Below are 12573 nucleotides of genomic sequence, written 5' to 3'. Positions count from 1 at the left end.
AAATTAAACAATAAATAACAGAAATATTTTTCCCTATAAAAATTACTGAATCTGACCAAAAATAATATTTTATATAATACAATAATTAACCAGTTTTTACTGAAATAACGATAAAAATGACAAAAAGGAGATAAAAAATGTTAAAATTTTAGCAAACTTTAAACCGTTATAAAAAATAAACCAAACCTGTGGGATGCCTTTTTTATCAATTATATTAGTAGTAATTGGAGCCACTTCTTTATCAACATTTCTTCGTAAACGACATTCTTGAATAACTGGATCTTTAAGTAATTTCTGAAGAACATCTGGGAATGGCGATTCCACAAAATACTTATTATGTTTTAAAACAAGTTTAACCTGTAAAAATTTGGGAGAAATTTTATAAGTATACAGTAAAAATAATTTTTTGGGTAAATACTGATAATGACACAACAAATTGTAGTATAATACTTATTATTAATAAACAAAACATCAATCACTTGCTACGTAAAATCATTTCTACTGGAATAATATATATTTTAACATCATTTATTTTTTACTTCTTTAACCTAATAAAGTTCATTTCATTTAATAATAATAATAATAAACATATTATTTAATACAAACAAATATAAATATCTAGTAAATTTTTTTATTAATATGAAATTTCTTAAGAAAATAATAATAATAACTGAACACCTGGCAATATTATAGTTTAACTTTTCCAATATTTGCATAAAGCTGAAACTTATTTTTAATATTATTAAATTATTAACTCTTTTCTTTATTTAGTATTATTGAACTCTTCATTACTTTTTGTAGTATGACATATTATAACATATTTTATCTTTTAACATAAATATATTTACTACATTGTACACGCTACGTTATAATTCAATATTTGTCTTCCTAAACCTCTTTAAACATCTCTCTATTAAAAAATTAACCAAACCTTGATGGCTTAGTACAAGGTTCGTTCAAAAAGTATCCACCATCATTTTTTTTTGTTTTGAAAATATTTGAGTGTAAGCAATAAAACTTGGTAAATAGCAACATTAATAAACTACTGTGCATGAATGTTTTTTACGTAACTTCATGAAACATGTCAGTCTGTTCAGCAGCCAATGTGTACATGTTACTGCAACTGGTTTTTTTATTCTGTGTATAATGATGAAATGCTTGAACAAGATTACCGTATCAAATTCTGCCAGAAGATCGGTGGGTGCCCAAAGAGAAAAAATTTGAAAGAGATTAATTAGGTTTGGTGAATGAAGCTGCAGGAATTACACAAATTAAATAAAAAGTGGTAAAATCATTTTTATAGTGGCCAGACTTCATTTGAGAATGACCAGTGTACTAGCAGCCCAAAAACCAAAACTTAAATATCACTGACAATTTATGCAGTTTGATGTGGAAAATCATTGGCTGACTGTCCAAGAAATTACAAATGGCATTGGTCTCATGTAATAATTATAACATATGATTCAGGCATACACAAAGTGACCATATATCTCTTGTCAAAATTGCTTTCACTTGAAGAGAAAAAAATTCATTTTGATGTCGCACCAATGGTGATTCCAACTTCCAAGACTGTAATAACTGGTGAAGACTCTTCAGTAAATGGGTACATACATATATAGATATTCATTAAATGGGCAATTTATAAGTATAAACTGCAGAATCTAATTCATATTACATACTTGCCCCCACACAGATGTACCAAGACCCCCCCCCCCCTTTATTAGTGTAATATTTCAATATTACACAAACACAACAAACATTGTGAAATCTCAGAATACAATTGTTTCATATGTTTAACTATTAAAAATTAGACATTATGGAAAATTTGTTATCGATCTGTAAATACTAATGAAAATAATAAGTCTGAAAATAAAAACTTATTAATCAAAAAGTGATAAAATAAAAATATGAAAGAACTGTACCTTTCCATATGACAGAGTACAAAGCCTAATGAATTCAATAATGCCATCTGGTACGCTTGTTTTACTCAATCTCTTCAAGTATTCAATTATATCATGAGTCTCCAAACCGACACTGACTGCAGCATATAAGAAATAAGCAGTCAATTTGTACTACCGACAAAAATAAAACATTAAATGACATTATTTCAAAAGTAGCAATTAATCACTAAATTCACTAAACAAAACATATTCATTTTTGTTCAGCGTAAGAGAAAAAATTCTCACCAACCTTGCCCTGGATTCAGTCGTTTCACAGTTATCAGGGAACGTTGACCGGGTTGGGAAGGGAGTTCGGGGTTTCAAACTAGTGACGGGTGAAGCAATGGGTGAACTGCAGAAGTCTATTAAACGGATGGAGGAGAAAGTAAAAAAGCCTGTCTCCTTCACCTCAGTTGCTGGAGCACCTGCACCTAAATGAGTTGGTCCACCGCCGCCAGTTCAGGCACCAACGACAAAAATTAAGCGAGCCACTGTCAAGGTAGTCCCGATTAAACTTGTCCAGGGGCTTCATTGACAGTGACAAAGCTAACCCTTAAAAAGGTTCTGGACCCAAGTCTCCTGGGTCACGAAAACAAGGGAACACAGCGTAATCTTGGAAGTCGTTTGAGCAGCAGGTGAAGCAGCTGCTGGAGGCCGACATTCTACAGAACAGGCTGAAGGCTCAGTTCCTGGCTGAGCATAGGCCGCACATACTGGTGTATGACAGTGGCCAACTTTTCTGTATATAAGACCGACTTTTTATCTTAAAAGTGTGTCACGATCGACTTTTGTTGTCATAGGCGTAGTCTAAGGGGGAAGAAGGGGTGTGAAATGCATACTATGTTTATACATTGTGTTTCACTATAAGGTGCATTCCAGCGAAGTATGGGTAAATAAGTAGAATATATTATTTTTTAAATCACTTATTAAGTTTTCGAGATATAGGCTCATGAAGAAAATAAATTTCCAGACCCAATTTTTGATAGCAGCATTCCGTACATGCGGTACCTAAAACATTTGATTTTCCGACTCTTTCTCAAAACAGATTTTTACTAACTTAAAATGCAATTTAATTTTTTTATCAACTGCAATGTATAAGTTGTACTATTTGTTTGTAAATATGAAAAAGTTGTTATAAAAATGCACAGTATGGCTGATAATTTGATATTTCACTTTCACGTTTTTTGGGCCAGGAAAATTTATAATGAAAAAATAATATGACTTACTTTTTGCTAATCTATCAATAGCTCGTCGAGTACACCTTGTACTGAAATATAGACATACGGCTTATCTATCTACATAAAAAACAACAACAATAATTATTTAAAGGGCCAAAAAACTCACGTCCAGGAGAATTAAAAGAACATGGATAATTATTAACAATATTTATTAATTCAAAGTAGCTACAGATAAAGACTTTGGTCACATCTCTCTCTACTGCAGTCCAAGATGTGTAGTCACTGTGCTCTTTCGAGGCACACAGCAGCCAATCGCCCTGCCAAGACAGCACCTGCCACTGCCCCGCCTGTACTGCAGTGAAAGACTTTGATGCTGGACACCGGATCTGGGGTATGCAGTGCAGGGCACATAAGATTGCTCATATGAGAGCTGTAAAGAATACAGCTTATAGCAACGCCTGAATTAGGGGAAGCCTTTGAAGGCAGACCTCACCATGTTGAACACTTGCACCTGGGGCCGTTGAATCTGCATCATTCCCTGGCAGCCACAAGTGAAGCTATGAGGATCCTTAAGGAGTAAAACCTTGAGGTCCTCTGGGTCCAGGAGCCATACACAGTCGAAGATAGAGTGGTCAGCTTCCACGGGGTGGATTTTATTCATTCTCATGGGAGACGGCCACTCTCTGCAATCATAGTCAGCTCAGATTCGTTGGGTGTCTTTTGGATGCCCCATTGGTTTGATGAGCAATTCACCGTCGTGTGAATCACGAGGAGTACGCTTGATATCATGCTAGTGTCAGGATACTTCCAGCTTGGATGGAGTATCGATGACTTGCTGGTGAAGTTGGGCAGGATTCTGGTCGGTCTCCCATGCACCAGAGTGCTGATTGCTCTGGACACTAACACCAAGTCTTCCAACTGGGGATCACCACTCACTAACTCCAGAGGTGCTGGTCTCGAACAGTTTGTGGACACCAGGAACCTGTACTTGATTAACAATACAGAACCACCAACTTTCTCTTGCAAGCAGAAGGAAAGTTACATCCACACAACTTTGGTGACAGGTGACCTGCTGAGAAGTAATAGTAGTTGGACTGTCTGGCCCAAGGCCAGTATGATTGATCATAGGCTTATAACTTAATTTTATTTCATTAATAACTTCTGATATTTTTTCATATTTTTTTTTATTGTCATTTTTCAATTATTATTTAACGTAAATTTTTTTTACAATCAGAGGTTAATAATTATTAATAAATCAATATATTTAAATTAAAAAATAAAGAGTTAAAAAAAGGATATGAGGTCTCTGATTCAAACTGATGTGCCTTCCCCTTATAAGATTCAATTTCATTAATTAAAATTTAATTTGGCTATAACTCTGGAACAAATTAAAATAAGTATCACTTATGATACATCATTGAAAAGCTCTCAATGAGGGCTTATTACTGCAGTTAAGAAAAAGTCCATAATCCAACATTTTTTTTTTGATTTTGAGCTTTTCTGGACACTCTTGGTTCATTCAATTGCAATCAAAAGGGGAGGCGAACAAGTAGATGTTACAACAGTTCTAAATTCAAAAGTTCTAGATCCTACGGCTAATTGTTTTCGAGTTATGAAAAATACATATGTATGTATATACAGACATCACGATGAAACTAATCAAAATGGATTCAAGTATAGTCAAAACGGATATTTCCGTTGAAATGTGGAATTTTTCACGATCACAATACTTCCTTTATTTCATACAAGGAAGTAAAAAAAAGTTTTACATCTGTAAACAGGTATGTTTTTTAATTTTCATATTTTATTTTACAGATTTAACTACTTTTTGTTCAGCCAGTTCCTGTTGAACAATGAATAATATAATTATAAAAAAAGCAACTCTGTTATATACGTTCTCAGAAACATTAAATGTATTTCAACCAAAATAAAGACTGGGTCAGGTAATGTAAAACAATAAATTACCTCTTTCTGGAGGAGAATCTGTCTCCACACACAGTAGAATTGATGTCAATAAAAAAACCAATGAAAAAAAATTATAAAATCAATAAAAACCAATGTAACAAATTATAAAATAAAACAAAACAAATAAATAATTAAAATGTAGTATTAATATAGATAAAAAGAAAAAGGTAAAAGAAGCTTTTGTTTTCATAAATAAAGATTATTTAAAACATCAATTTTTCTCCCAAACAGGATAAATCATAAACAATATGAATTATAATATCTGATAATTTTAATAACTATAATAATTATAATTATTGTCAGGTCTCTCCAACAGCATTCCAATAAATAACTATTATTAATATGTATTAGTATACAAATACCTCATGTATAAATTCTGGTCGGCAGACAGGCTCTGAAATAGCAATAAGGAAGTCATGAGCGTGTTTATAAACTGGTGAAAATGACTAAAAATATATGACCATTTGGAGCCTGTAACATTTTGAAATCAACCACATTTAATAGAAAAAGAAATTTACAAATACATTATTAAAACCATATAGTGTTACTATCTCTAAATTCATAAATGATTTCCAGTTAACTCTAAAATAAATATATCTTTTATCTGATCATTAACTAAATACATTAAATAAATACATGTAATATTTTATATGACATCAGGAAAGGATAGGTTTGCTATTAAGTGGACAAAAAAAGGACTATCCAAGTATATGCCTGAATCAGTAGTCAGCAAACTCATTAGTCAAAAGAGCCAAAGATCAGTGTACAATGATTTAGATTTCTTTTGAGAGCCAAATTTCTTTTGAAGCATGTTTTTAGGAGTCAGTTTAAACTAGCTACTAACATTAAATAAAACCAGATATAATAATAATCTTATTTATTGACAAAAAAAATTCTTTACATTAAAATAAAACTATTACAACACACATTTAATGTGAACAATGACCTTGCATTCTTTAGAACATTTGGATATGCCAGGTTTGTATGTCATTTTTAATTTCAAGCAGGATTCCAGGTTCTCATCAATAAAACGATTTCTCAATTTATTTTTGATAAGGTTCATTCACTCTTGAAAAAGATTGTTCGCATGAATATGTAGAGCCAAAGAGTAAAGACCAGCAAATGCTAGTTTTTTTTTAACTGATCATATGAATCAGGAATACTATTCCAGGGGTTGAAAATTATATGTCTTCCTTCTCCAGGTCTTTCAAAGCAGATCACTTTTGCTATAAACTAAGATCACATTTATTTTTCTCAAATTTTTCAACATCAGCATTAAGACATTAAATTTAGTGCTCTATAATTCTTTGTTTATTAATTCCAGTAATTGCATTTCAAAAGCACCAATGTCAACATTAAATGGAGAAAAATTCAATTCTGTTACGTCAGATCAAGAAGTTTTTAACAAAGGCTAATGTCTACGCACGCTACGCTATTTCTGAATTCCTGAAACCTCCATAGAAAAGCTTCCTCATACTTAAAATTGTTTTGAAATTGCACATGTCAGTTAGAGAGTTATTTTCTTGACGACGTTTCAGCAGGTTTGGAAAATGAATAATGTTTCTCTTTCAAAATCTTAAGCAAAAGTGATAATTTTTTTCTAATGAAATAACTTCTTTCTATATTGAAAAAGTTGTGTTTCCTTTCCCCAGTGGTTTACAATTAAACCCACCGGGTTGGCCTAGTGGTGAACGCATCTTCCCAAATCAGCTGATTTGGAAGCCGAGAGTTCCAGCGTTCAAGTCCTAGTAAAGCCAGTTATTTTAACACGGATTTGAATAATGGATCGTGGATACCAGTGTTCTTTGGTGGTTGGGTTTCAATTAACCACACATCTCAGGAATAGACGAACTGAGAATGTACAAGACTACACTTCATTTACACTCATGCATATCATCCTCTGAAGTATTATCTGAATGGTGGTTACCGGAGGCTAAACAGGGAAAAGAGAGAGTGGTTTACAATTAAGATTATTTAGATGAGACATAACATCTACCGTAAAATTTTTGGATCTCCTGAACATCCATTAGTTCAGGATAGTCAACATCCTTTTCAAGGAGAAATGCTTTAATTTCTAATAAGGAAGCGAAACGTTTTAAAATGTTTCCTCTTGAAAGCCAACGTACCTTATTATGCAGCAAAAGATCTGCGTATTCACTCTCCACTTCAACTAAAAATTCTTTAAATTAGCGATAATAAAGAGCTTTAACTACAATTGGTTTGACAACCTTGATCACTAATTTCATAACATTGCAAATTCCTTCTGGAAAAAGTCTGTGCACAAAGTGCTTCTTACTGAATGATGCAATGGTAAACAAGTATCTTGTGATTAATTTTTTCCTTCAAAATAGAAACAAAACCTTTTCTCACTCTGGTGATACTTTTTGCCCCATCAGTTGAAACTGAAACAATTTTATCGAGTGGAATATGATGTTTCTGCACATATTCAATGATACCATTTGCAATATCATATTCGTCGTCGCCATATGTTTGACCTTTCAGCAGCAATAATCCTAAAAGTTCTTCTTTAGGACCCACACATGAAATAAATCGTCCAAAAATTGAAACTTGCACTGTCATTTATGTCACAAGATTTGTCATCAACAGCTATTGATAAAGCTGAAACAATTCAACATCTTTGATTTGCTGAAGACATTTTGACTGTTCTGTCTTTTACTGTTTTAGCAGGCAGCAGTAAGTCTTTAATTTCTTTAAGAAAATCTGCCTTATTCTTAAAATCCAGAACAGCTCTTGGATACATTTATAAAACAACTTTTAATGTGTTCACCGTCTGTGTATGGTTCGCCTCTCTTAGCAATCTCTTGACTAACAATAAAGCTTGCAATATTAACACTGTGGGAAGATTGCACACAATAATTAAATCCAGAACTTTATATTTTTCAGAAGAGTCAAGAAAAATCAAGTTCTGTATTTAATTCAGTTCCTCAACTGCTTTCTTCCTCGCACCACCGGCAGGATATTTACTGCCAAATGATGAGTGTTCAGTTGTAAAGTGTCTCTCCAAATTTGATTTCTTGTTATGTGCCAATTATTCTTGACAAATAAGGCAAGTCGGAAGCCATTTGAGTTTTGTATAAATGCAAATGATTCGATCCATAAATTTAAGGTTTTAGTCTTGTATTTTCCTTTGCTTCTTCTTTGTAGCCGTGTCAAATATGTGCACCTAAAAATATGTTTTGTTTTATAACAATAAAAGCAGCAACACAAAGTTATAACAACTTGATAAATAGATGCCAAAAATACCTATGAGATCTGCTGCTGGTTAAAAGATACAAGCAGCTTTACACAAATTCGCACGCGGCTTTGTGTAAAAAGTAAATGACAAGCTAATATTGTTTCTGTAAAAGAGAATTTTTCAGTTTTATTTTAAATAATGTGAGATCTTTTAAATTTTTCAATAATTTATTAAAAATGACAACATTAGCTCTTTCTAATAAGGCTTTTTCTTGTAAGCTGAAGAATTATGTTCAGTTATACAAAAATAGTCCTGTTGCTTTGTTTGATATATGTGGATATTGTTATTTTTTAAGAAAAAGTGACTAGTCTCGTGACTAGTCTTTTTAGTAAAAACTGCACACTTATAAATAGAAATGCATAGATAAGTAAACATTTTCAATTTAATAAATATCTCTAAACAATTCATACTTATTGGCACCAAACAATAATCTGACATTTTTACTGTATCTTGAAAACACACTCTGACTTTTCAAGGGATCCCCAAGAGATGATTTTACTTCCTAAGAATAATAAATATTTAGTAACGATGAGAAACTTAGCATTTTATTAAAAACACTTCAAAGGAAACCAGTTTGATTTTGTTTCAAATTAATCAATTCGATCAACCTAAGAAAATTTGTCTTCTAATAAAATACCCAGAAATGTTTCACTATATACAACAAAAATATTATCATTAATGGGAATTCTATTCACACAATTAGTAATATTACAATTACCTGAGCACATGCAACAGTTTTATCCATATTTAAATTAGATGTTTACAACACAAGCAGTGGTTAACTTTTTCAAGTGCTAATGTAGAATTTTCAAGAGCTTTTAATTAATTACCTCTGAATTTAGATACAGTTACCCTCCTTATAGATGAAGTTGAATGCAAGAAGTTGATAATGATAAAGGTTAGTCAATATATTATTCTAATCAAAAAATTTTACATTCTATTTTTTATAATTTTTATAAATATTTTTGAAAATACAGACAATGAAATTGGCCTGTAATTTTGTACATTTCAAAATCTTTTTTAATTCGGGGGAATAACTGCAGATGTAAAGGCAGCAGGAAAATTTTCCACTATTGTTCAATTAAATTGGTAAGATAAAGAATAATGGCACACACAACTTTTAAAATACTAGCAGAAGTTTATCAATACCCACTAAATAATTACTCTTTATATTTAAAATAAGTCCTAACTTCCTGAATATCAATGAAAAAAAAAGAAGATTCATTAACAAAACGATTCAAAATAGTGGTTTTGTGTCAAATGCAGCAAACACATGCATTGCATTATCAACCTAAAGGCTAATAATATATGTAAACATTCAAAACAAAAACTATTTCATTTATTCAAATCCCTATCCATACCATCTCACTGAAACAAACAACTGACCAAAATTATGTATGCATAGGATAAGCAATTATTAAAACCAATATAATCCAATGAAATCTACTTTATGAGTTACTAAATTTAACCAAAATTTAAGCTTGAAGTTTTTTTAATTTCTATGTTAGATTAAAAGAGCAATGAAAGAAACTTTAAAAACAATTAAAATGTCTAAGTAAAAACTGTATTAAGATCAGATAACATGTAAAATTTAATTTAATCAATAATAAAAGGATTCAATAATTAAAGACAAATGACAACAGCAAAAAGACTACTTAAAAAAACCAGTCTGATGTACAAGTTGACATCCCTTACATAGAAAATATTGACTGTTTGAAAAGAAGTTCCATTATTATAAGTTTTTTATTTATTTCAATGTTACCTCCGCTTGAAACAGAACCAACACTGTGCTGCGATAAGATTTTTATTTTCTGAAGGTGTAAAACCAGCCAAAATTCACTCACAGATGTTAAACACTATGGAAGAAAGTATATTAACGGTGAAAACATTTAGTGATGTGGGACAGTTAAAATCGGGCTGAAAAAGTGTTATAGATTTTTATCATAGCAGATAATGAGTGAAAATTCTGACTGATGCATTGAAAAATTCCATTAATGATTTTATTTGCAAGAAGACAGATAAAAATTTGGGAAATTGATGAAACTTATAGTGCTGGTTTAATTCTGAAGGTGTTAATAAATAATTGACTGTATTTAAGCACACATTTAACGAGTATGCAGAAAATTTTTTTTTTCATATTTGTGCTGGTGAATACCAACATCCCAAAAAATCATGAATTTATTACCATAAGTAACATTTATAAAATAATGATTCATAATTTCATAGCAAACAGATTTAATCATAAATACTAAAAGGATGAAAATTAATTTTTATTTAGGTGCATCATGAACTGTTTTAAATGGAATTTCAAGTCATGCCATAAGTTACATAAAGAAAAAATAATTATACAATAAATATATTTAATTCATACAACATGTAAACAAAATTGATACTAACAACCCATAAAGGTCTAGATGCATGATCTGGTTTAAGAACCATCTGTGATCGATAATCTTTTGCACCAAATTCATCCTCAAGTGCTCCGCTATCTTTAGCTTCGGCATTCTTTTTGGCAGCATCTGGAATTCCATCTGAAAAATGTATAAATAAATTTTAACATATAAAAAAAAAAAATAATAATCATCTTAAAAAATTAATATCTTGAGAAAATTACCTCTGTAATTTAAAATTACTTATACTCTAGGGCATTTAGAGATATATCAACCATGAAGCTGTAAAAATGAGGAACTACTTTTCAAGAAAAATAAAATAAACATCAGAGACAGCTATAGAGTACATATAAAGTTTATATAAATTCTAAAAACATTAGGATGTAAGCTATACCTACTATATAAGTAGGTAGGTGCAGCTCAGAAAAGATAGGCCTATCTTTTAAAAATGTCAATGAGTAGAGCAGGTAGGAAACAAATCACCAGTTCTTGGAATGGCATATTATAGCTCTAGTATGAGGATAGTTTAATCAGAAATCCAGCCCTCATGTTTTCTTAAAATTACAATTTCAATTCTGCAAGAGCAAACACAAAAGTAATGGAAAATCCTTGCTGCTTCCAGCCCATTACTAAGTGGAATAGTACTGAGGGCCACTTGGCTACAATTTTTGAAAGCTTTATTAAATAAAAACATGTTAATAAACATGAGTATTCTTTAAAATTTTTGGCAGCAAATCAATTCTGATGATTATCTTTTTATTATTTTTAATCATATATATATTTATTAATTTAGTAAAACAAATTCTTTTTTTTCTATATCTTCCTCTCTACCGATTAATACCAAAAGCATTGACAAAATTCAGCACAATCCGCCAAAGTACAGAATCAATAACAGCTCTTACCTTATCTTGTTTTTCTTTTTTATAAATAAAAGCGCTTTCGAGGAATTTCCTCATCATCAGTTGAAAAAACATTAATAAAATATTTAACTTATTATTTTAAACATGATATAATATATGTAGTCAATAATTAATTAAATCTTTAATTTTAAAAACAATAAAATTTTTTTTATATACATGTTTGCGGCCAGCTACTAAATACACTGCTTTAATACAAAATTCTAAGTAATCCAAACAAATGGTGGAAAAACATCATTTAATTCATTTTTTCATTAATATTTAGTTTACAATTATTTACACTTCTAAAATAACAAAAATTCCATACTGCACTAACAAGCAACATTATTCACTTGGTAAATGCATCCCTTACAAAATTGTGGTACCACACCTTGACTAATACAAATCGCAGAGTAATACTCTGAAAATTGAAGGGTATAAAGTAAGGATAAAATCAAAATCATTTAAGAACCAATATAATAAACTAGTTCCCATTGATCACAATTGTAAAAAATTCAAAAGTTCATCAAACTTACCTGGAAATTTGTCCAGGTGCTCTCAAATGTCAGCATGCATTTTCAAGATACAAAAATACCTTATGTTTGATTCCCAAAAATATTACAAAACATTACATCCTGCTTGTTAGTTTCCTGCTCTAATTATCGGTGAATAATCATACCAGTCAGTTTAGTCTTCTTTGTTTGAGAGGGAACTGATATCTAAAATTTCTCATTCCCTGTTAGTATTAGGTAGAGGAATGGAAAAGTGAACATGGAAATGATAAATTTGTTATTTTGGTATCCTTGTTTCTTTTTTAATTAAATTTATTTCATAAATTTTCTTTCCTGAATCCAATAAGTGTTTCACTTATACAATAATTAATATATACTGTAATATTCAGCCGAAACCAGGGCTACCCTTAAAGTGATCTATTATCTGGTATTCAAC

At 30.8% G+C, this 12573-nt stretch overlaps 1 pseudogene; it reads right to left on the bottom strand.

Annotated features, from left to right (window-relative positions):
• LOC142330373 (general transcription and DNA repair factor IIH helicase/translocase subunit XPB-like) overlaps positions 1-12573 on the bottom strand; it is a 44065-nt pseudogene that overhangs the window by 30056 nt on the left and 1436 nt on the right.

Source organism: Lycorma delicatula, chromosome 9 (assembly GCF_047948215.1).
Source record: "Lycorma delicatula isolate Av1 chromosome 9, ASM4794821v1, whole genome shotgun sequence".
NCBI classification, from domain to species: domain Eukaryota; kingdom Metazoa; phylum Arthropoda; class Insecta; order Hemiptera; family Fulgoridae; genus Lycorma; species Lycorma delicatula.
The sequence above is the reverse complement of the archived record's forward strand: the minus strand, read 5'-3'. Positions and strand labels throughout refer to the sequence as shown.